Source organism: Spermophilus citellus, assembly GCF_964194105.1.
Source record: "Spermophilus citellus genome assembly, chromosome: 3".
NCBI lineage: Eukaryota > Metazoa > Chordata > Mammalia > Rodentia > Sciuridae > Spermophilus > Spermophilus citellus.
In genome coordinates, this window is record NC_138184.1 from 142,053,336 (window position 1) to 142,080,064 (window position 26,729).

Below are 26,729 nucleotides of genomic sequence, written 5' to 3' on the forward strand. Positions count from 1 at the left end.
CTGACCTTCAGTGGTAGGGTGAAAATTGAGATACAAAAGAAGCTGCACCGAATTTGAGAACTGGTACCTAGGCCCAGCATGAAACAAAGATATGTATAGAGAGCAAGTAATTTTACCTTTTTGGACTTTAGCATCCTTACCTGGAATGTTTGTTTTAAATCCCCTGGTCACCTGCAGCTTTAAAATCCTACAATTACTCTCAAATGAAATTCAATAACATTCTCATTGCATTCCTAGTGATGACATAGTATCTTGATGCAGAGTAGTTTAAATAGCCAGAGGACAGCCCTTTCCTTACCCTCCCATTTTGAAAATGCTTAAGGTGTTCTGTATGTGAAAATAATAGCAAATGGTATTTTTGTGCAAACTATAAAAATAAATATCCTTGTTTTTTTCCTTTTCATATTTGCAATAAGTCATTTATGTAGTGATTTTCATCACTTTTTCAAAGGGTATAAAAATTAAATTTTTAAACATCTACTGGGGAGGTTGAGGCAGGGGAATACCACTTATGGCCAGGAATTAGAGCCCATCTTGGGCAGCATATGGAGACTTCATCTTTAAAAAAAAAAAAAAAAGAAAAGAAAAGAAATATGTGTGTGTGTGTGTGTGTGTGTATATATATATATATATTGCATATGATATGTTTGTAGATACATAAATATATATATATATTTATACACATATAAACAAAGCTACTCAAAGCTTTTTATGTTAAGATGTATTCATCATTTTTACTTTTTCATAAAGATGTTTCCCTTCACCCCAATCCCCTCCTTACAAACATACGTCAATATTCCAACTCATTGCTATATAACTCCTTCACATCATTAATCATGTTATTGTTAAACGTCTTGTTGCTAAGCAGTGGCTAGATAAATTGATGTCTGTACCCCCGCCCCAACACACACACACACACACACACACACACACACACAAAACACAACACAGTACCCGGCACCTATGACAGTACAGTAAATGTTCAGTAAATGAATGCATGAGTGACTGACTATATCCATCTTCACTAGTCCTACTAAAATGATTTGAAAGGTCACTCATGAATTTCACCATGTTCTTATTCTCCTTAACATCTCCCATGTGGTGGGCTCACCTCCTATCTCCTCTCTGGATGGAACTTTTTATTTTTCCCATAAAGATTCTGGAGTGGGGGGCTGGGGATGTGGCTCAAGCGGTAGCACGCTCGCCTGGCATGTGTTCAGCCTGGGTTCCGATCCTCAGCACCACATACAAACAAAGATGTTGTGTCCGCGGAGAACTAAAAAATAAATATTAAAATTCTCTCTCTCTCTCTCTCTCTCTCTCTCTCTCTCTCTCTCTCTCTCTCTCTCAAAAAAAAAAAAAAAGATTCTGGTGTATAAAACTTTGGCCTTCTCTGTTCTTTCCTTGGCCCTCTTTCCTTGCTTTTCAACCATCTTATCTCTCTCTCCAAGTACTAATCCACATAAAAATGACAGTATGTTTTATAGTCAACCCAGCAGTTCTAACTTCAGTTAGAATTTGTAGCTTCTTTATCATACCCTACCAGTTCTTCAAAAATTTAAAGTACCTATGAATATACACATATATGTAGAAATGAAACAAATGTTATACTACTCCTGCTACTTGGGATTCACTACCTTTTCTATTCTGTTTTGTTTCACTTTTGTAAAATGCTAGTCACTGCCTGAATTGATTGTTCAACCCACTAATGGATTGTAATCTGCAATTTGACAAATGATGGTCTAAATCAGTGCTTTGCAAACTTTAGTGCACAAAAGAATCATCTGGAGACTTTGTTCAACAGACTTTTGGACCCCATCCTCATTGATTCTCATTATGTAGCTAAGGGTTGAGTCTCGAGAATTTGCTTCTTAACAGGCTGCTTTGTTCTGGTACTTCCATCAGATCCTGGGCCATCTTTGGAGAAGCACTAGTCTAATGATGTTTTCCTGTACATAGTCAGAACTGTTGTTTCAATGTCTCAGTGATTCTTTAAGGAGACCAGAGCCCTAACTCTGTAAAATTTCTAATATTCGAAGCTTCATTTTTTTCTCAGTGCTGAGAGTCTAACTTGGGGTTTCATGCTTGCTAGGCAAAGGCTTTACTACTGAGCTACATCCCAAGCCCTGAAACTTTTTATATACTGTATATTCTCCCTCTTCACGTGGTCAAATGATGGTATTTTGATTAAAGCTATTGAGGTTTAAAATTAGTTTGAACATATTGTTAAGGCACTTCATTTGACAAAATTACTAGCCAGAGACCCCACTGAAACAGGTGTGCTAGTTGTATGCTTATCAATAAAAATAATAACTGAACCTAAGTGAACAGTGTGTTGTTACCTAGCTTGAATTTCAGATGAAGTAAGCCTCTTTACTTGGACGCTTTTTATCTTTTGTGCTCATTTTTCTTTTCTTGCCCTTGTTCTAAAGCTATGTCAGATCAGATCTTTGAGGTATGGGACAGCAGATTTGCATAAGGCAGAAGACCTGTGGCACCACTTAGACTGGGGCTACACCTCCCAAAGCAGCAGACCTGCTGCCAGTAGCATTAAAATTGCACTAAAATTGTCATTGTTCCACTTTTTTACTCAGTATAGCTTTTAATTCAAATTTTTTATTATTATTATTACAGTACTGGAGATTGAACCCAGGAGTGCAGTACCACTGAACTACACCCCCAGTTCCTTTGTATTTTAAATTTTGATACAGGGTCTGGCTAATTTGCCCAGGATGGCCTCAAACATGTGATCCTCCTGACTCAGCCTCCTGAGTAGCTAGGATTACAGGTGGGAGCCACTACACCTGACTCATTATAGTTTTTAAAAGATGGCCATGGTTTTGCCCTTTTTTAAAAAAAAATGTTCATACACTATCTGCTCTATCAAAATAGGACTAGATATATAATTAACTTATCTTTAAACAGGGTTTTTTCCTATTATATTTTTAAATGGGCCATGTAAACATAAAAATTTATCTTCATACCATCTACAAAAAACACTGTTCATGGTTTGGAGTTGTGGCTCAGCAGTAGAGCTCTAGCCTAGGGTGTGTGAGGCCCTGGGTTCTATCCTCAATACCACATAAACACAAATAAAATAAAGGTATTGTGTCCAACTACAACTAAAAAATATTTTAAAAAACACTGTTCAAGGGCTGGGTAAAGCACTTGCTTCACATGCATGAGGTCCTGGGTTTGATCCTCAGCCCCACATTAAAAATAAGTAAATAAAGATGTTAATAAAATAAAAAAGAAAATATTGTTCAAGATTTTAGTGGTACCAGGTACAGTGCAACTTGGGAGGCTGAAGAAGGAGTATCGAGAGTTCAAAACCAGCCTCAGCGACTTAGCAAGTCCCTAAGCAACTTACTGAGACCTTTTCTCTAAATAAATACAAAAAAAGGGATGAGAATGTAGCTTAGTGCCCCTGGATCCAATCCCCAGTATAAAAAATAAAAAGATTTTAATGGTGATTAGAAACATATCTTAAATTCTAAAACCAAAATTAGAGTATTTAGGAATCACATTGTTGTTTACTATTTCTGAGCACATCAATAGCTTATATAATGTTTTTAACAAACTTTTGTCCTCCCTTCCCTGTACCTTCATTGGTTGTTTAATAAGATGCAAGGGACAGGAACCAATCATGACAGGATTATAAGCAAACACCATGAAATAGGGGCGTTGAAGCCGGATTTAGGCATTGGTTCTGTTCTGGCTAAGGGATTTGGGGCAAGCAACTTAACCTGGCTCAACTTGTTTCTTGTACAGAACACACATGATCTTGATACCAGTCTCTGAGTGGTTGTGAGTCTCAAAAGATTCAGTATCTATTTGAGAATACTCATAAATGTATTAATAGGTAAACAATGTCATCCTAGCAGGGTGTAATAATTTGCATAATGCCCAGAGCAGGTTGTGACACTGTACAGTTTAAAATACACTTACTATGAGGGCTGAGGATGTAGCTCACCGGTAGAAGCACTTGCCTAGCATGTGCAAGGCCCTGGGTTCAATGTCTAGTAATATATATATATGTATACTACACACATGCATATGTATACATATAAATTATACAAAATAGCAAAATCAAACTCTACTGTCATGTATATCTAAAAAGAACAAATAAAAAATACTAAAATAAGTCCCAGTATATGCATGCCAATGGGTATGTGTTTTTATATATATGTATATATACATATATATACACACACACACATATATGCGCATGTGTGTGTACATGCATGGGCCATAAATTGGGGCCCTTAAAGACTTACAGGTAATAATTGCATAGTAGTTTTTACTAATAAGAATGTACATCACTGTACATTATTATAATAATAATGACAATTCTGTTTTTCTCCTACAGAATGGATAGATGTATATATAGAGATGAAATTTGAAAAGAAATTGTCATTAAGAGACCAGAGTAGCTATTTGAAATTTTAATATTTAAAGCTTTTACTTTAAACTTATTTTCCCCCCCATGGGGGTAGTTAACACTTTGACTAAGGAATTTTTGGTGTCCAAAATAGGTTTAAATGTGTCACAGAAATGTTTCATATTTATCAGTTGATGACCAAAGCCCTGTTTATGTTTAATGTTGATTCTGGAATTATTTTCCTTCAAAAAGCAACTGAGACATAATATCAGCAGATGTTCATAAAAAATAATTCTTTTTGGGCACAGTGGTACACACCTGTAATCCCAGCTATTTGGGAAACTGAGGCAGTAAGATAGCAAGTTTGAGGCCAGGCTAGGCAACTTGGTGAAACCCTGTCTCAAGCAATAAAGAGGGTTGGGGATATAGCTTAATGATAGAGGGCTTCTGGGTTCAAACCAGAGTACTGTCAAAATAAGAAAAAAAAAACCTTAATTATTCTTTATCAAAATAGTCGGAGTATTAATAAGAGATTAAATATTTATATTATCTTTCATTCTCAATTCATTCAGTTTAGCTAGCAATTAAAAAAAATCTTTAAAAGCCCTTATTTAAAAACTCATAATACAAAACAACCACAATCCGTGATGTTTTTCCTGCTTTTTAAAGAAATTCTCTTAAATTCCATAAATAACATGGTGTTGTAAAAAGAATCCCAGTCCTTTATTGGGGCATGCTGTTGATAAAACATATAGTTTAGTGGAAAGATGTGTCATGGGTCAATACCAAGGGGATTTTCCCAGCCTACAGAAGTGAAAACTAGCATGGAGAAAAAATAGCTCCCTGCTACATAATGCATGTGGTCCCTCCTCCAGTGCATATGCACTCTTTCCCAGCCTCCTGTCTCTTGCTTAAACCACTATGGTTATACATGAATGATTAAAGTATTAGAGGACATTTTCCCTTACCACCTTCTCCCTCAAGGGTAGCCGAAAGCTTCAATAAAGGCGAGCCCCATATTTTAGGCCTAGATTGCATAAGCCTCCCAAATACAGGAACTCTGTTTCTGCTTTATTTTTAACTCGCCGTAGTGTCTCCTTCTAGAGAGCTCTAAGACAATCTGCAGGCAGAAGTCTTTAACTACTATAGATCACAAGGGGCAGGCAGCAGTGATGAATTCATGCCATGATTTACTACTGACTTAGCCAAATGCCATTCTCACATTAAATTTGTGTGTCAAGTTGTTTGTCTCCTATATATTTCAACCAGGGCCATCTATACCTTAGGTGACCGATTTCCTTTGAGTGACTATTGAATGGTCTCAGCCACCAAGGTAAGCCGGGTGGGAATCGGTAAGGTCATAAATGCAGGATTAATTTTTTCCCAGGAACAAGAAAGAAAATAGTGCACTGGTTAACTTACCCAACTTCTATTTCCCAGAAGCTAGCTGGGGCTCTGGCTGAACCTCAGGGATTAACTGTCTAAACTGGATAGGGTTTGGAACATAGCCCTGAGCTGGGTCATCCCTGGTGTATGGAAACATCAGGATACCTTAGGACCCATACTGGAGATGTCTTCATTCCTTAAACAAATAGCCTGTGCATCTCTAATGTGCTTGGCACTGGTGTTGCAGAGTTAAACTAAGTGAGGTCCCTGCCTTTTACCTTTCGCTTCTAGTGAGGGGGCCTAAAAGCATAGATAAAGAAGTGATTTAGAGTGCAGCATGGTAAATGCATATTGGAGCCATGCAAAGTAATGGGGGTTGGGTGAAGGACAAAGATGATCCTAGAAGTAACACTGAGCCATTTTGAGAGGGAGTTGACTGACTATAGGCATTCCTAGCTGAGGGAACCTAGAAAAAGGAAGAGCATCTGAAGAATTGCAAGCAGTTCATGCTAGCTGGAATAAAAGAGTAGGAGGTGAGGCAACTTGCTGGAAAAGTAGGTTGGGGCCTCGTCTAACCAGCTTACTGTGCTGGCTACAGACTGGAATGGATCCAAAAGGCAAATGGGTAGTAACAGAGCAGTAACATGACTATATTTATAGTTTGGAAGGAGAGCTCAGGCAGTATTTTGGGGATTGGATTGATGGGAAAAGAAAAAAGCACAGTGAAGGGAAAGACTTGTTAGGAGGTTGATGTAGTCATCCAGGGAGGAAGGAAAGAAAACTGGATTAGAGCAGCTGTAGGGCAGTTAAGCCCTTGAGAGACAGCCTTGGCAGGCCTTAGATACTGCCACATGACCAAGAAGGAAGAGGCCAGGGTGGTACTGGCACTAGGGAGGGATATGAAGAGATTGAGCACGATTGAGAAGGGGGAAGTTGAGTTGAGCTTTATGTAAGTGGAAGGAAACTAGCCTGTAGGTTTTGGGGTTAAGTTCTGCTGGCTCCGCCTGGGGATCCACATAGGCTGCTGGGCCTATCTTTTTGAGCACTGAATTTCACTGAATTCAGTGCTTCTCCATGTAGGAATCATGGGTCCTGCTCTCTGCATGTGCTTTCCCTGTGCCTACACAGTGATAATCCTAGGACAGATATCCTCAAAATAAGGGTCACAAGGGGGCAGTGGAATTAGTGCTCAGTCAAGTTGGAAGGTAACCAAATAGTAATATTGGGTGTGGCAAATTTAATTTTCTTCATTTTTAACATTCCATAAGCAAAGGAAATTTAGGCCTTGTTATTTTCCAACACAGTCTACTATATAAACAGCAGTTGTCTATGGCACTGAGTCAGCCTATTAAAAAGTTTATCACCTGAAAAATTGCATCATATGTTATTTTTAAAATATTGATGTGCTAGAAAAATGCCCATCCCAAGATGTTCATGTCCTCATCACTGGAATCTATGAATATGTTGCCTTAGATGGCAAGAAGGACTTTGCAGTATAAGTAAATTAAGGATCTTGAGATAGGGAGATTATCCTGGTCCAATGTAATTACAAAATTACAAGGTTCTTCATAAGTAAAATTGGGGGGGGGGGTGTTAGGAGTGGCAAGGTCAGAGTGATACAAAGAAAGATTCAATCCACCATTGTTGGTTTCGAAGACTAAAGGGGCCATGAGCCAAGGAATGCAGGTGGCCTCTAGAAGCTACAAAAGGCAAGGAAATGGATTCTCTTCAAGTGCCTCCAGGTGGACACAGCCCTGCCAACTTCTCAATTTTAGCCTAGTGAACCCCATTTGGGACTTCTAACCTCAAAAACCAAAAGATGCATTTGTGTTGTTTTAAGGCACTAATAAGTTCATGATAATGTTACATCAGCAACAGGAAACTAATGACTAGTCTTTATGATTTCAGAAATCCCCAGATTAAAACTCTTAAAAAAAAAAATCAGTCGATGCAGTGCTGCATGCCTATAATCCAGCTACTCAAAAGAGGCTTGGGGCAGGAGGATGGCAAGTGCAAGACTAGCCTCAGCAATTTAGCAAGGCCTAAAAAAATCAGTGAGACCTTGTCTTAAAAATTAAAAAAAAAAAACTGAGGGCTGGGGATGTGGCTGGGTGGTTATTTCACCCCCAGTGTGAAATAAATAAATAAAAATAAATCAGTAAACAGAGCCACTAAATCCTTATTTGGTTATTCATATATATTTTGTTTCAGCTTCCTGCTCCCACTGTGATGCAGGGTTGCGTGGGATGCCAGGGTTTCCTCAAGTGGGGCCTACAGGTATATGGCATTTAAGGTACTAAGTGGAACTTTCCATCACCTGCCTGGGAACATCCTTGCAAGATCCTTCCAAATGCAAACATTGAGATAAGAAGGTCACAGTGTTAAAAAAGAACAACTTTGGTTCAGGTGTTCTGTCTGTGCTTTTAAATACTCTGGAAAGTCGAAAGATGTAAGTAGACAAAATATTTGGTGAAATTACTGTTCTAAAAATAGCCCTATGTTGGCCAAAACTTCTGGAAGGGTGATGTCTTTTACATCTCCTCCTGCTAAGGCAAAAAGGTGGCAGTTGGGAAAGTCCACACTGACATCTAGTGATACAAAACTGCACTGCCAAGGGCTCCAAAGGAAACAGTTTGCATCAGTGGACTCCTGGATCTTGCTTCACCTATTACCCCGCAAGAGGGCTCAGGACTCGGTGCCCCTTTCTTGGTTGGGGTGAAGCTGTCAGGGCTTCACTATATTGGGCTGTTTAAAAGTTTTGCCTCTTAGTGTTTTTTTTTTTTTATGTTCTGCATACAAAAGCTAAAGATTTCACTTCTAAAAGCCTCTTTGTGCTTCTGGTGCAAGACCTGTTTAATGCCATTATGTTTTCTATCATGTTCTCAGTGATGTCCTAAGCAAGGAATAACCTATGTCCAAGGATGGGACCTGTGCAGCAGGATCTTGCCTTCTTTGCCCTGAGAACTTTGTCTGCATTTGATTTTCAGCAACTCTGAAGCCCAAAGCACAGAAGAAATGACAAAGAATGCCCCTTCAATTTTTTTCCATGCATAGGTGAAAATAAATCAAGAGAGAGAAGGTTTTTATTTTCTTACTTAACCGGGGCAAAATTAGAAGAAGAGTATATTTTGAAGGCTATTGTAGTAGCAACCAGATTAAAAATACTGATGAGGGGTTACACAGCAATGTGAATGCACTTAATGCCACTGAATGGAACAATTAAAACTGGTTAAAATGGCAAATATTATGTTATACATATTTTATCACAGTTTTAAAATGTGATGAAGGGCTGAACAGTGGCAGTTCCAGTAGGAATAAAGGGCTGAAGAGTGGCAGTCCAGTATTGATCAAATGATTGCAGATCCATTTTCATATTATTATCATAAGCACACTGTGCAGATTAAGTGCAGATGAACAAATACTAAATTCTTGAGAATACTAATGCCAAAAATACTCCTACAAACTCCTCATTGAAACAAACAAACCTAAACATTATGAAAGAATCAGGTTTTACAAGGAAATGTGGTTTTACTTTCATACAGTAGAACATTTTTTTCATGATCTGTAAATATCAAAAGCTTCAAGCAAATCATACAGATGGGAAAATAAAATGTGCTACACTAAAACACAGATTTAGCAGGAAAAGGGCAAAAACAAAAAAGTTCTAAGAGGCATCACTGATTCAGTTTTGACTGTTAAAATTGTATGAGAGAGGCACAAATATTTCCAGAATTCAGTTGTTTCTACGAGGCAAGTATAAAAGGGTAAGATAAATAACGTTAAGAAAGCAGCTCCAGACATGACTTGTGCAAAGAACAAATCCAAGGGTTTGGGAATGATGATTGGTGACTGTTCAGAGTTTGTAATAAATTGAAGTTGTGATTCAGTGAAATACTAGGGAGGCATTAGAAGAGATCTAGGATTTATTTCTTCCATTAAAAATAATATTTCAATAAAATATTCTCTGGTACATCTTTTAACTGGTGGCATAGTACTAACAGATCTTTCTCTGTTTTTCAACCCTCCCATATCAATTACTGACTAAAGAAGTGAAAAGTCCTGTCAAGACCACTGTTGATTAGGAGAATGACAGCTACAATTAGGATTTCATTTTAATACAGCATGCTTTTTATACTGAATTAAATGTCACCATAAATTTATTTGTTGATAATAGCTCATGAATTTCAGCAGCAAAAGAGTTTCTTTTGGAGCTCACAAAGAAACTTAGAATGTACAATATGAAAATATAAAAAGAAAGCTGAATGTGGTGCCATGCACCTGTCATCTCAGCTCCTAGGAAGGCTGAAGCAGGAGGATCGCTTGAACACAGGAGTTCACCACCAGTCTGGGCAACATAGCCATACTCCAGCTCAAAAAATAAAAATAAAAAGCCCCACCATGCAGAATATTGACTTAGCTTGACATCCACGGGCTTCAAAGAAACAAGAGTTTCTAATCAGAAAATACAATTTGCCTAATGACTCTTAATAATGAGTTTCTTAGAAAGCCAGGCTACCTTCTGTAGTATTTTTTTAAACCCAGTCATCCTGCAGAGGAAAAAAAAAGAAGCAAGTGTCTATGGCCTTCAATGCATAGCATTAGAATCCACAGCCAAATGGTGATGGTTCGATAAACCAAATAATAGAAACTGCTTTGTTTTTCATATTTAGTGTAATCTAGTTAATGGTTTGTGTATAATTTTCTAGACTACTTAATGGAATTTTTATGACTTAAAATAATTATCTTCCATGCAAGGCATAGCATAAAGAATCTAAATTTCCTCCTTTGAAGGGTGAACCTCAGGAAGAGGTTTATATCTATTAGAGCAGCAATTCCAGACACTGGTCTACAGTCTGTAAGGAAGTGTTCCTGGTGAAATAAGACAAATCAGGACAGTGTGGTAGCTGCTTTGTTATATATAAAAAGTTAGATGTATTCAAGGTACAAGATTATCTTTAAGAGTATATCCTTCCTACTCTTATGATAGTTCTAGATGGCAATCAATTTGGGAGAAAGATTAGCGGTTTTGTTGATTTTTCCCCCCATTTTAATTTTTTTTAAATTTGGAACAAAAAAATTTGGCACCCTGATATTGATTGGTTCCTGAACTTTTGAATTTGTATTGAATTGTGAAACCATTACTCAAGAGAGGAATATTTCTCACCTTTATTTTTCCTGGTTGCCCCCTACCCGGGAGTGATAGGACACACCCATTAATCAAAATCTCAAGGAAGCTTGTTGTCAGCTGGAATTTAGGCTCTTAAAGTGAGAGAATGTTTCAGAATGGCTCATCAGAGATACCAGGCAAAAGCCCCAGATCATTCTAATGGGGACCTTTCCTCTCCAGTGGCTCTGCCCCCTTCCTAAGGGGAAAAAAAATTGAGAATTCTTACTCAGAAGTAATGATATATCCAGGATTTTTTTTTATTTATTTTTTGGTTTTCAGTGGACACAACATCTTTATTTTATTTTTATGTGGTGCTGAGGATCGAACCCAGTACCCTGCGCATGCCAGACAAGCACGCTACCTCCTGAGCCACATCCCCAGCCCTATCCAGGATATTTTAATAAGACTATAAAATACCTGAATACCTCATTTATTAATCCGCTATCTCAACCTCTCTCCAGGGCTGTGTGATAACTTTCCACAAAGATGAGCAGGACTTCTAGGGTAAGCAAATCCTGAAAAATCCAACAACTAGAGCCACACAGGTCTCCTTTATCTCTAACACCAATCCTTCACACTAAATGTGAATCTTTCTTTATGCTTCTAGGCCAAGCCATTTAGTTATTCTGGGTAGTTTCCTCAAGGAAGAATTGAAGAGATAAGGTCAAGGTTATGACTAGTATATTTTTCTCTCATGACAGAGAATAGTTTTTGTTTGTTTTTTTGTGGTGCTAGGGATCTAACATAAGGCCTCAAGCATGATAGGCAGGCGCTCTACCACGAAACTGCATCCCTACCCCAAGATAATAGTTCTGAAAGACAACAAAATATCAAAGTGCATGCTAATTGGTCAAGGTAAACCTTGTTTGAAAAAAATAGAAAATTGTGAGATTCATTAAATGATCTCTATAACCCATTATGGCTAAAAATTCTTTTTTTTCCCCACTTGTTACTGGGGATTGACCCCAAGGTGCTTAACCACTGAGCCACATTCCCAGCCCTTTTCATGTTTCATTTTGAGACAGGGTTTTGCCGAGTTGCTTAGGGCCTTGCTAATTTGCTGAGGCTTGGCTTTGAACTCTTAATTCTCCTGCCTCAGCCTCCCGAGCCACTGGGATTACAGACATGTGCCTCTTGTACCCAGCTACAGCTGAAAATTCCATAAGCCCCACTTGTCAGCATGGAACTCTCCCTTCACCCATGCTAGCTCACTGTTCCCCTCTACAAATCCCAGAGCTTCTCTTTGTCTTTGAGCCTGACACCTAACATGGTATCCTCCAAACAATCTGCCTTGACCCCTTCAGGCAGATTGAATGCCCAGCCTTCCTCTGGGCTCCCCTGGCCCCTGAGATAATATTTCACTGAGTACTCATTATACTATATGGCAATTGTTTGTTTGTCCCCAGAAATGGTGCCTATACTTCAGTGCTGTTGGTGGCACATAAGAGAGGAAGGAGGGAGGGAAGAAAGGAAGCAACAGCTGTGTTTAACCATCTGCCAGATCTCAGAATCTTTTCCTGCTCCTGCCCGCCACAGGCCGTGGACTGTGGAGATGGATGACAGGGAATGGAAGACTCCTCTCACTCAATTTCAACATGTTACTCTTCAACAGCATGGCTTGTTTTTATTACCCTATTGAGTTCACACGGGTAGGTTTTGGCAGCAGCAATTATTCTCCTTATTACTCTACAGATGAAGAAGAAATAGACTTGGCTCTGACATGTTGGATTTTCTCAAGCAAGTCCCATATGGAAGATAAAAGCTCTTAATTCTAATCAGAGCCAGCTGAAATACACTTGGCTCCCTACTTCTTTAAAGCTTCTCTTTCCAAATGCTTTGAGGACATGCCAGGAGTTGCGCCAGATTCAACAGAGGTTTGGACAAATTGCTACAGGATCACTGGGAAGGGGTGACTTCTGGACAGATGCGGAGGGGAGCAGACATGATAAGCTATTTCACAGAAGAGGTCCTAGTTTGGCTCAGGGGTGAAAAGTAAGGAGTTGACAAGTGGGAAATTGGGAAGAGAATGGCATGGACAGGGACAGGGGTTGGGAATAGCTTGGCATGTTAGAAATGACAGGTGGGCAGATAGAGCTAGAAAGTTAGCTTGAGGCCAGATTGTAAGCCAAGCCAGTCTTTGGATTTTATCCCATTAGCCATGGTAGGATGACCACATAATTCATCACCCTAATGCGCCCCCTTCAAGAGTGAATAGGCAGGCTTACCGGGTAGAATGATGGCACACACAGAAGAAGACAGCCCTGTTCCAGACCAGGAGGACGTACAATCACTCAAGCTTTGGGAACTGTAAGGCCTGACCTTGATCAGATCTGTGTATTGTAAAGGGAATGCCGGCAGCCATGTGGATTGGAAAGGAGAGGAGGTGCCTGCAGTGAGGAAGAGAGCTAGGAAGGCAGGGTAATGAAGAGGAGAGACATGAAGGAATAGTTATGTCAAAAATAAGATGAATTAAACATGGAGATGGCAGCAGGGGTGGGAGGGGTTAATAGGGACTCAGCATTTCCAGACTGGAACAAGAAAAGAAAAGCAAGTCTTGAGGAAACAGTTTGTACAGTTTGAGGCATGGTGATATAAGGGGACAAATAGATGAGGATGGTGGGAACACGGATTCAGAGAATAATTTTAGGGCTGGGATCATCACTCAGTGGTAGGGCACTTGCCTCACATGTGTGAGGCACTGAGTTCCATTCTTAGCACTGCATATAAATAAATGAATAAAATAAAGTTCCATCAACAACTAAAAAAAATAAAAAGAAAAAAAGAATTCTATAAAATGAGCCCACTATACTGACTTCCCACATGCTTTTTTGCCAAAAAGCAATCTGTCTATAGCCCTACCTGGCCTGAAGGCACAGGAAATGTCACATTCCTCAACAAACTGAGGCAGGGGCCTGAAGGCCTGGCAATCAGTGTAGATAATGATGGGGGTGGAGAGAGGATGTTGGCTGGTTATCACTGGGTTGCTAACAGCTAATCTCCAGGATAACACTTCCACTCCTCCCAGGGATGGGAAAGGGATCTGAATTCTCCAACACAAGCAATTACCCCCTGTGCTGTACCTTCCTGCCATTAGGCACTTACATGAAAAAAAAAAAAAAAAGAGATGTCAAGGTTCTGTAAAAGAGCAAGACATACCCACTCCTGGGGGCACCCAGCTCTGGGCCCCACTTCTCCTCAAAGAAGTCTGTCTCTGTTCCTTTCTTAAATAAAACTTGCTTTCTACACTTGCCTTTGCGTTTCTTGGGGAACACCCAGGGAGCAAGGAGCCTTCCTGATCTCTAAGACCCGTATCATTGAGATATTAGTTAAATATCAGTTTGCTAAATATTGGGTATCCAGTAGTCAGAACTAGAAAAATGGAGCTCACATTGGGGGCTTGAGCTATAGATTAGGTTGTTATGCTACTAGGTGGAAGCTGCTCGAAGTCACCAAGGGAGAAGAGAAAAAAATATGAAACCTAGGATGGATTTGCAGTAAATGGCAAAGAGCTGGTGGACAAAGAGGAGCCAGGGAAGGAAGAGGTGGAATCAGAATTGTAGGAAGAAAAAAAAATAGGAAAAAAATATATCCCAGAAGATGAGAAGAAGAGGAGAAAGTTTTAAGAATGAAGATCTATTCATTCAACACTGTTAAACTAATTAGAACAACAACAAAAACTAGCCAACAGGTAGAGAATGGGGAAGACCAGGAGTCTATCACAGTCCATCTTTGTTCTTTTTGGAGTGATGGGCAGAAGGCTGCTGCTGTGTATTGCAAGCTGCCAAGGGACATTATAGACCACGCTTTCCAGAGGTTCACTGAAAGTGGTGGGCAAGAGAGGGAGTCCTCATAGCTTAATGGGAAGGCAGGGTTTTCCTGCTTCAATTTCCTCAACTTGTTTATTTCTAAGTCTTCTGTGAATGTGCAGTTTGAAGATTAAAGAAAAAGCAACTGAATCTAATCCAGCTCCCCTGGGTCTCACTTTTATAGTCTTAAGAGCTGACCCTGAAGTGCTTTTCACAGTCATGGTTGCTGATAGAGTAATGGCAGCATTAAGCAATTATATTGAGAGTGTTTTCCAGCCCCAAATCTTGATGCTATGGTTTGTATTCAGACACAAGTTGGCAATGGCCCAGTTAAGACATTTCAGTGTCTAATGCTTTTTGCACATTAGTGTTGTTGTGGGCAGTTAACTCATGATTACTGCTATAATAAATTGTGAAAAGAGCGATTAAAAGAATTCTGCATAATGCTGGGTGTGGTGGTACACACCTGTGCCCTACCTACTTGAGAGACTGGGATGGGAGGATCATTTGAGTCCAAGAGTTTGAGGCCAGCCTGGGGAACATAGTAAGAACTTGCCTAAAATATATATATTTTTTTCTTTTTACATAAAAAATACACATGGTTACATGTGTAAGACCAAGATAGTTATATCATATCCTCAAGCCTGCAGAAAGCAGTGGCTTTCGAAAAACAAACAATTTGGGGCTGAGTACTATGATTGGATAGTGTTTGTTCCCCAGCCATTCATATGATGGGAGCTTGGTCCCTAGTGTGCTGATCTTGAGGTAGAAGAACCTTTAAGAGGTCAGGCCTAGGGGCAGGTGACTAGGTCATGTGGCCTCCACCTCATGAATGGATTACTGCTATCTCACAGTGAGGTTCAGGGCTGGTAGGAGTGGAGATTATAAACAACCCACTTGCACATGTACCCTTCTGATGTTACTGCTTCCCTTCCACTACTCTGCCATGTTGGGACACAGCCAAGGGACCCTTGGTATTTGGATCCTCTAGCCACCAGAATCATAAATCAAATCAATCTCTTTATAAATAACTCAGCTTTTTAGTTATTTTGATATAAAAACACAAAGTGGACTAATACACTGGGATTCTTCACCAACCTTGGTCTGAAGATATGCAAGTCACTGTCCTGGTCCTGGTGCTCTTATATCATGTAAAGCTAGAGATAAAAGAGGTTATATAAACTCAAATAAAGAAAACTCCCTGAAAAAATGAAATGAGAGGTAAAGCCACAGGAAGATGCAGCTATAAAGGGTATGGTTCTTACCTTTACCTCCTGATACATGAAGTAAAAAAATGTTTGTTGGTTATGAAAGTTTTCTACTAACATTAAGCCATTATTAATTATATTGATAACAACTCTGTTGGTATAATGGAAATTATATTTATTATAATTATAATTCTTTTTAAAATTCCTTGTCATCTTCAGTCTTCAAAATATCTCTATCATTGTTTTCCGTATTGACTGTGCATATAATATCTTTCATTTCCCAATACTGACACTAGCCACTGTCCACCAGTCAGTCACTGCTTCATAGTCAGTAACTTGGATCCCTGGTTCAGTCTCCTTTCCCACTAGGTAGTATCACCATCTGGAGGATTTTAGCATCCATGTGGACACCCCCTCATCAACCTGGCCTTGCAATGCCCCTCACTCCCATTGCTCTCTATTCCAGCTGTCCATTTCCATGGCCTAACCCTGGACCTTGCCATCACTTGAAACCACTCCACCTGAGAGTGAATAACTCCAATGCTTCTTCAAACCGCTCACTCTCTTTTCCCTTTAGAACTTGGTTAGAATAATGTCAGGGAAAATGAAAAAGAATCCCCCCCAATTTTATCCTCCATATAAATGAGAAAAATGGCAAAGATAGTCAGATAGAACTTTTGTAGAGCTCTATAAGGTAATCAAAGCTTTTAGTAATTCAGGGAAAATGTTTGGATCTCAGTAGTAACTGCTTAACTTGCCCTATTCCCATTATCTAGTTTTGCCAGCTCTCTAGTAGCCTCAAAAATCCATAGCCCACAATCACAGTGATTGGCAGCTTACTGGAGAGGGCATATTAGGATAAGAGCACCCTCCAAACCTCATTCCTGAGGAACTGTCAGGATTTGCTTTGTCTGGAAGTTCCCTGCAAGGCAGTCTTTATTTGACTTGATTTGGTAGTCACCCAGTATGAAAACCCTTTTTTCAGGAATTTGTTGAAAATATTTGGAGGCATTGTTAATTTCAAGACTTCCAAAGGTAGTAGATAACATTTTTCAAACAATAGGTCAGCAGTAGAGCGCTTGTCTAGCATGTGTGGGGCCCTGGGTTTGATCCTTAGCACCACATAAAATCAATAAAATAAAGGTATTGTGTCCAACTAAAACTAAAAAAATAAATATTTTTTTAAAAAAGGGAAAAACTGGAAAATGAGATGTCCATTCTTTGAAAAATCTCCAACATATTCCTGAGAAACTAGGAGGTTGCTTGTCTGCTTAGAGTTGTACATGAGTCAGGGGCTATGTGCATGCTCAGGAAAGACCCTAGCATGGCTGAGAAGGCTATAAGGTTTTACATCTGAGCAACCTAAACCAGAAGCTGTATGCAAGCAGGCACTGAAAACTGAGGCAGAATCATCAACTGCTGGTTGCAGACATGCCCTGACATGTCCACAGAGCCCCTTCACAAAGACTGGGAGAGACTTATTGGTTCCTAGTATTTCAGGAAATCTCTGTCATTACCTAACCACTGAGATAACCAAGCAGAAACTTCAGTGGCCAAACATGACACAGCTGTAATACAGACTTTACAGAATCATTTAGAAAAGCCACTAAACTAACAACACTGATGACAAAACCCTAAGGAAGGAAGGAAACTTAAATTTCCATAGCTGCCACATTATAGAAAACCCTTTGAAAACAGGAATTCTGCATCTACAGATTCAACCAACTATAGATAAAAATATTCCCCCACCCCCCCAAAAAAAAGCTTCTGTGCTGAACATGTACAGATTTTTTCTAGACACTGTTCTCTAAACAATACAGTAAAACATCTAGTTACATAACATTTACATTGCAGTAGGTATTACAAACAATATAAAAGTGATATAAAGAATAAGAGAAGCCTGGGGATATAGCTCACTGGAAGAGTATCTGCTTTGCATACATAAGGCGCTGGGTTCAGTCCAAAATAAGGAAAGGGGAAGGAAAGTGAGGCTGTCAGAACCATGTTGTGCTTCTCTCTGTCATGGGAATTCTCACTCTAGTCAGGAAGTCAGAGCAGATAGGGGAGGGGGCCAAGGTACCATGTTCATCTTGGATGGTGAAGAGATAAGGTTTTTGAGTGAACAATTTAGTCAAAATTGACCCATTAGCCAACAATAGTTACCTCTGGGCAAGGCAACTAGATGGCTGGATGATGAGACTTTATACCTTGTGACCTTTTACTTTTGAATCTTGGGCCATATGACAATAGTAGGCAGAACATGTAAGAATTTCTCAAGCTAAGGACTCAGTACTGTGATTTTAATTGCCTTTTATGGAGCATAACCATAGACTTGAAATTGGGAATTTCCAATGATCTCAGACATCAAGGGATTCCAGTGAATTATTGGGTCCACCCATTGCCTCCAGCCAATGCCCCAGCCATATAGTCCAAAAAGGCAACATTTTGTGGTGGTTCATGAGCTCTGAAACCAGAGTGCCTAGTCAGAACTCCTGGCCCTGCTGGTCATTAGCTAAGTTACTTAATCTGTTTGTGACTCCCATTCCTCAATTGTAAGTTAGGGATGATAATGATAATGATAATGATAATAGTACTCATCTCATAGGGTGGTTGCAAATTAATACCTAATAAGGGCCTGCTACATAAAAGTGTTTGCTATTGTTGTAGATGTTGTTGTAATTATTAATTTATGTAAGTAATTTATGGAAAGACTCTGATTTCCTAGTGCTGTACCTCTCCCATTATGATATAAATAAATAATAAATAGTAATCCTTGATGACATCAAATAAGCACTCCCCATGTTCCAAACATAGTCCTAAATTACTTTGCAGGCCTTCTCCCTGTGTCTTCTGTTTATTGCATACTATGAAGTGGTAATTATTACTATCTCTAGTCACACTGTTACTAAGTGGTGGAGTCAAGAACTTAAGCCCAAATGTGGCTCCTGAATTCCACATTATATTAACAACAAAACGAGCAGAATTGTTGGTTCACTTAGTAGAAGAGAGTTTAAATGCCCCCAAACTATCTGCCTCCCTACCCCACTGCTGTTTCTCCTGTATTTGTCCACATGGATCCACAAAGGTATTTTGCTAGCAATAGTAATTAAGTCACATACTGCTCTTTATAAAACTGTAAAACAGTGACATTTTGCAAAATCTTAATAATTTTTAAGGCTTTATTCTCTCAGTTCAGTACCACAATCAACCCAATCCCCCTAAAACCCAAAGCACAGAACTTTCAGGCCAAATTGCAAATCAAATTCTTTAATGTTAGAAAGTTTGTTTGCATTATCAATGATTGGTGCTTTCCATTGAAAACACACTGTGTGGATAGGAGGGTGTTAAGCACAGAATGTTTGTGTTCTAACCAAAGTCACAGGTTGAAGCTCTAATTCTCAATGTGATGGTGCTTGAAAGTGGGGCCTCTGGCTTAGATGAGGCCATAAGATGGGTCCTTCATGATGGGATTTGTGAGAAAATGAAGACACAGCAGAAGCATGTCTCTCTCCACATGTGAATACACACTAAGAAGGTGACTATGAGAATACAAGTAACAATAAATGTTGGCGAGGATGTGGGGAAAAAGGTACACTCATACATTGCTAGTGGGACTGCAAATTGGTGCAACTACTCTGGAAAGCAGTATGGAGATTCCTCAGAAAACTTAGAATGGAACCACCACTTAACCCAGTTATCCCACTCCTTGGTATGTACCCAAAAGACTTAAAATCAGCATACTACAGTGATGCAGCCACGTCAATGTTTATAGCAGTTCAATTCCAAATAGCTAAGCTATGGAACCCAATCTATGTGCCCTTCAACAGATAAATGGATAAAGAAAATGTGATATATATATACACACACACACATACACACAATGGAATATTCCTCAGCCCTAAAGAAGAATGACTTTATGACTTTTGCTGATAAATGAATGGATCTGGAGACTATTAGGCTAAGTGAAATAAGCCAATCCCAGAAAACCAAAGGCTGGATGATATGTGGATACTAACACACAATAAGGGGGTAGGGGTAGAGAATAGAGAAGTTCAATGGACAAAGGGGAATGCAGGGAAGCCGGGTGGGAATAGGAAAGACAGTAGAATGAGTCAGACATAACTTTTCTATGTTCATATATGAATACCTGACCACATAACCCCACATCATGTACAACCACAGAATGGGAAGTTGTACTCCATATATGTATAATATGTCAAATATATTCTACTGTCATGTATATCTAAAAAGAAAAATAACAACAACAACAAAGGTGACTTTCTAACCAGGAACCAAGTCAGCAGACACTTTGATCTTGGACTTCTCAGCCTCCAGAACTGTGAGAAATAAATATCGCTGGCTTATGCCACCCTGTCAATGGTGTTTTGTAATAGCAGCAGCCCTAGAATACTAAGTCAGAGGGTCTATTGAAGATAAGATTCTTTAATAGTTAAGGAAAACATGATTTTTATAGAAATGGCAAAGACCCAGGCTATAGAGCAATAAGGGAGCAAGGTGAGTGGCCTGTCTATACCATTTTCCATTCATTCAGCAGGACACAACTGGGAAGACCAACACTATCACATGGTGCAATGTTTCCAGAGAGCTCAGTTGTGACTGAAAGTGCTGGTGATTACACAGTCATAATTCATGTTAATCTACCATGTCTTCTGTGTGAAGAAGTCCAGTGACAGATGTCATAGACCCTGCCACAGTGACGATGCACTCCAGGGGATTTGAAGGTGACAGTTGGTTCTGAGACATGGGAGAACCTGATGTGTTGGACATCTGTTGAAAAGAGAAAAAGTGATTACCCAGAGAAAGCCAAACTCGTAGGGATTTCCCTGTGTATAACTTTTAGGACATATGCTGAGTGGCACTTATTGCTCATTAGCCCAGATACCTCTGAGATATTCTGCCTAACCAACTATAAATCTGTTACTCGAGCAGCATGCAGATAGTCATGTGTATTCATGAGGAAAAGGCTGGTGTGTGTCTGAAAGGAGAGATTAATAAAAGAAAGGCCAAAGAGAGCAAAATGTAGCCCCACATCAACCAGGGCAGGACCAAGAAGTACCCGACACAAACCCTTTCTTGAGCCTTTGGCAGATATCAGTAATGGATCCTTGTGGATGACCACTGCTGAGACCCACTGTGACCTTTCAGCTCAGAGCTCATCCTTTATCCCTGTGCCACTCATAGTCCAGTTTCCCCAATGAGTTACAGACACCATACTAAGTATGTTTAGCTATTTCCCTTCTCTTCCTCCTGCCACCTTGCCTCAAGGTCCAGCTCTTCTTTCTCATGGCACCCTTTATATCCTTCATTTCTTTTTATTTTTAACTTAAAAAATATTTTCTTAGTTGTCAATGGACCTTTATTATTTATTTATTTATATGCGGTGCTGAGAATCAAACCCAGCACCTCACTCATGCTAGGCAAGCACTCCACCCCTGAACTACAACCCCAGCCCTATAGTCTCCACTTTGAGACCTTTCAAAGTACAAAAAACTTGAAAGACAAACTTGCCCAGGAGGGGCCTACACAGTTAGGAGTGACTTTCAGTATATTTTGTCATTCTGCCCAAGTGTTGATTAACCAGAATGGCTCCCTGCCCATAAACAACCATGAAGATGGCCCTGCACATGGCATGTGTTACTTTGGAGAAGCATGGCAGCCAGCCAGAGAATTGGCATCTTTAGGCACTCAATAAATACAGAACCATCTGGAAATTCCGAAGGACTTTTGAATTAGTGTGATGCTCCATCCAAATTTATGGCCTTCGTGCTGACAGAGCCCAGCACATTCCTTGTCCTAATGAAAAGTATTCACAAATGTGTCCTCTCCTGGATCCTTAGGAGTCCTTGGCCATCACCCCTCCCCCGCCTCAAACCCTGGAACTCTCCACAGGATTCTTCTTTTTGGCTGATTTTATATTAAAATAGACTCTAGAAAGGAGTCATTATTTGGAGGCTTAGCAGTTTCCTCTCAGCATGTAAAGTCAGAAAGAGCTGTTGTCAGCCCCGCACAGCGGCACACACCTATCATCCCAGCTACTGGGGAGGCTGAGGCTGGAGAATGGCAAGGTCAAGGCCAGCCTTGGGAACTTAGCAAGACCCTGTCTCAAATTTTTTTAAACTTTTTTCTTTTCTTTCTCTCTCTCTCTCTCTCTCTCTCTCTCTTTCTCTCTCTCTCTCTCTCTCTCTCTCTCTCTCTCTCTCTTTTGATACTGTGTGTTGAATCCAGGAACACTATGCCACTGAGCCACATCCCCTATTTTTTATTTTATTTTATTTTATTTAGAAAAATTTTTATGGTTGTGGATGAACACAATACCTTTATTTTGTTTATTTTTACATGGTGCTGGGATCAAACCTAGTGCCTCACCCATGCTCGGCAAGCGCTGTACCATTGAGCCACAACCCCGGCTCCTATTTTCTATTTTGATACAGGGTCTCACTAAGTTACTGAGGCTGGCCTTGAACCTGGATCCTTCTGCCTCAGGCTCCCAACTTGCTGGGATTGCAGGCATACACCACTGCATCTGGCTCAAAATAAAATTTAAAAAGGACTGGGGAAGTAGTTCAGAGGTAGAAGGATATTTGCCTAGCATGTGTAAGGCCCTGTGTTCAATCTCAGCACTGGGAAATAAAAGAGAAAGAAAAAACCATCATCCCTGTATCCCTGTCAGTTGAAAAAAAAAAAACTATAACAAAGAAAGCGCTTCCATTTACCAAGTGAAAGATTATATGCCTTTCAATGAAAATGCAGAAATCTTAGAACTGCCAGTGTGTTCCTTGAATCTTTTGCTTCTACTCAGAACCCCAAATTATATGTTAGAGCACTGATTTCAGGGAACCCCTACTGGACCTCCTACATGGAAACTTTAGCCAAGAGCACTAAGACTGTGATTTTTATTATATTAAAATTTGCAGGGCTGGGGATGTGGCTCAAGTGGTAGCGCACTCGCCTGGCATGCGTGAGGCACTGGTTTGATCCTCAACACCACATAAAGATAAAATAAAGATAGTGTGTTCACCTAAAACTAAAAAATAAACATTAAAAAAAATTTAAAAAGATTTGCAAACACAGGGCTTAGAGATTTTTTGTCATTCTTCCCAAAAACTTAGCCTTCCCTTGAACTGATTTCTTATCAATGAAGTCTTGAAAATCAGAATATTAGACTTTCTTTGTCACTTCACAGTATCATTTAATCCTAAGAAAACAGATTTAAGATACAGAAATAAAGGCTGGGGCTGTAGCTAAGTGGCATAGCTCTTACCTAGCATGTGTGAGGCACTGGTTCAATCCTCAGCATCACGCAAAAAATAAGTTAAACAAAGATATTGTGTGTCCCTCTACAACTAAAAAATTTTTTAAAATAGAGAGATACAGAAATAAACACTGGCCCATATATCACTAAATACAAGGCTGATTACTGGTAACAGACCTGCAGGGCAAATGACTATTTTGTTTCCTATGTCAGTCATTTCAGTAGGCATTGATTATTCCTATGAATGTCAAGAGCATCAAGGATAGATGATACCAAAGGAGAGATCATCCAGAATGTTTTGCTCTTAGCTGTGGCACACACTCAGGGCTAAGGTGTGACTCAGGACTTGGTGACTATTGGTCCTTGTCTGCAGCATCCCTGCAGACTCCTCCACAGACTCAGCAGGAGGCCCTGCTTTTGTGAACTAACCAGTCCTGCTCAGTCCAGGCTAGTCTCTTTCAATGGCCAGTCTTCATGCCTCTAAAGTCTTCTAGAGTTTTCTTTGTTGATATCAGGATTAAAATGTCAGCCCCCAAATGGCCTTCAATTGACAATAAAAAATACATCCTAGATTGAAATATATGTTTTGTGGTTTTATTTTGGGAGTCAGGCTAGTGAAGTTTTAAGTCTGTGGACTTTGGGTTCAGACAAGTTCAGTTTGAATTCAGACTTTGCTGGTTGAATACCAGGATCAATCAACTTGTCTTTTCTGAGCTTCCTATTTTAAATGAACATAACACTAACACTTCCGGTCTCAAAGAGTTCCTGAGAGAGTTTAATGCAATAGGACCAAACAGGTCCTGGCACATAGTATACATGCCCTTAGCAAAATTGTTTATGTCCTTCTACTTTCAAGAAGCTGGGTAAATTTCCAAAGCTCAGCGTTATCTCTGCTCGCCAAAGTCAGTTAATCATTGACTGACAAAACCAGGTCACAGAATATCTGGAAACATCAGGGTTGTCCTTCAGCTCAGTGGTTCCAAGCAGACTTTGAAAATTTATGAACGAGTACATTTCATGAATGTTTAAAAACAAACAATTTAACATCCAAAAAGAGGAAAGAGGTTCTCCAACAGCTGACAACCACAGGCAAATTCCCCATACAGATACAAATGACACATTTATCCTTATTTTCTTCATTAGGATCAGACTAGATAGGATTTGGTCCTTGAGGGAAGCCACTCCTCCAAAAACGAACAACACCAAATCTGCCTTCAATGTCCACAGAACACCTTGAGTCAGCACCCTGCTCTAAATGCTCTCTGTGGGACCCCACAAGAGAGTGTCTCAAATCCCTAGTGAGCCCACATCTGCATACAGCCCAGACATCAGACGTCTCTGTGGAATTGGCATGACAACAGCCATGAAAATTGCAATAGCCTTTGCCAAATTTCTTAAGACAAACATAGAGCAAGGTACTCTTCCTATTTCATATATGAAAAAACTAAGACATGAAGGGATTAAATGAATTTTCTGATTTTCATTGCTAAAACAGGGAAGACAGAATGAGACAAGCATATTTTATAGCTGGGTCACTGTCCAAAGACTTGAGGGCAATCTACCCAAGCCACCCATCCATTCTCCAGGTAAGACAAATAGAATAGGCAGCAAAACTGTAAATCTGCCAGCACTCATCGGGACAATACAAATGGCATTAATGCCTTTTTTATTCATTTCCCAAGAATGTGTGTCCTCTATTTAAAGAAAAATTCATATGTGAGTGGTTAAGATATAAACAAGAATAGTTAGAAAATATAATAGATTTTAAAAGCTGATAAAATTTAAAACATCACAAAATATGTGTATTAATTAATTGCCTGACATAGTCTACACTTGATTTTTTTTTTAATTTCCACATGAGGGATTTAGGCATTACCAATATTAGAAAAATTGTATTTAAATCAAGCGGTTACAGTGTCTGCTTAGGAAGGAATTGGAGAAAGGGCTAAGTCCATCTGTAGGGGAGGAAACTGAGGCCCCGAGAGGCAAAAGGACTTTAACAGCTTCTGTGGTTTGACTATAATCTGTACCCATCAAAATTTACTGAAATTTGATTTGTGGCAGTGTTGGGAGGTAGGGCCTTTAAGAAGTGACTGGGTCATGAAGGCTCTGTCTGCCCTCATGTATGGATTGATCCATTCATGGATTATTGATGGGTTGTCTTGGGAGTGACTGTATTTTAAAAGTGAGCTTTCACTGGCTGGTTTGCTCTGACTTTTAATGTGATGTCTTCTCTCATGCTATAATGCAGCAAGAAGGCCCTCAGCAGATGCTGAACAGATGTTGGCACTATGCTGTTGGACCTCCCAGCCTCCAGAACTGTAAGCTAAAAGAACTGTTTTTTAAATATAGTAACCAGTCTGTAGTATTTTATTATAGCAATAGAAAATGGGCTATGATATTGGCAAAAAAAAAAAAAAAAAGGATTCTGGTTTTTTTACTACCAAAGCTTCATTGTAACATGAGAGCAAGTCTCAACAATTCATGGTTTATACTATTGTGCTTCACATTCTGAGCACTGCTGTCACTAACATGTTTGCTCATATGCAAAGTAAAATGCTTTGAATTTTTGTAAAGGAAGGTCTCATAATGATAAAGCCCTCCTGCTAACAAATAGTTGCGGGTAGAACTGGGACATTTCAGAGTGATAATGTTTTTTTCTGCAGGCATCTGCCCTCCAAGGGCCAGGTTAGCACTATAAGGAGAGATGAAGGAGAAAGTTTACCTGTTAAAAAAGTCTCTCCAGGGGCTGGAGTTGTAGCTCAGTGGTAGAGTGCTTGTCTAGCATGCATGAGGCACTGGGTTCGATTCTCAGCACCATATAAAAATAAACAAACAAAATAAAGGCATTCTGTTCATCTACATCTACAAAAAAATTTAAAAATTAAAGAAAAAGTCTCTTCACCATATGCACATGTCAAGGCCTGCAATTCCCATCATTTGTCTTCTCTATGGGTTGGGACAATGCTTTCACTTATGAGTTCAGCTATGCACTTATCCAACAGTTATTACCTAATCCCTGTTGCATGCCAGGCACTGGATGTACCGTGGCATGGTGTTGTCTTGGAGTGCAGAATCTCCTGGGAGAGATGAACATCAGACAATTACAAATGTTTGCACTTTCTGGTAAGATCTTGAAGGACAAGAGAATTTACAGAGGGCTCAATCTGGAGAATGACTTTGAAGAGTGAGGTGTCAGTACAGTCCAGAGTGAAGAAGGAACTCTGCTGAGCAATCACAGGCCATCAGCCAACTCCAGGACAGTGGAGGGCTTGGGTGAGTTCAAATAATTGCCCTTGGGGCAGAAACAACACCTATGAAAGGGTAAGTTGTGGAAAACAGATTGGAGACTTTATCAGGGTTGGTTCCCCAAAAAGTAATTTCACAATTTAAAAATATTACTTTGAATTTGGCAAATGCAGCCACTGGATAACTTGGAGTGAACAAATGAGTCAAGTTGGCTAGTCTCCATGGGGAGTGACAAAGGACAGATGTGAAGAAGGCAGAA

General features: G+C 39.6%; 1 long non-coding RNA gene across 4 annotated transcripts in view; it reads left to right on the forward strand.

Annotated features, from left to right (window-relative positions):
- The window catches only part of LOC308645443, a 47,567-nt gene that overhangs the window by 1,888 nt on the left and 18,950 nt on the right, over positions 1–26,729 (forward strand). For all 4 annotated transcript variants that reach the window (XR_014021218.1, XR_014021219.1, XR_014021220.1 and 1 more), the window contains exons 2-3: positions 25,473–25,542; positions 26,353–26,497. This is a non-coding gene — a long non-coding RNA (uncharacterized lncRNA). The remainder of the gene's footprint in view (positions 1–25,472; positions 25,543–26,352; positions 26,498–26,729) is intronic.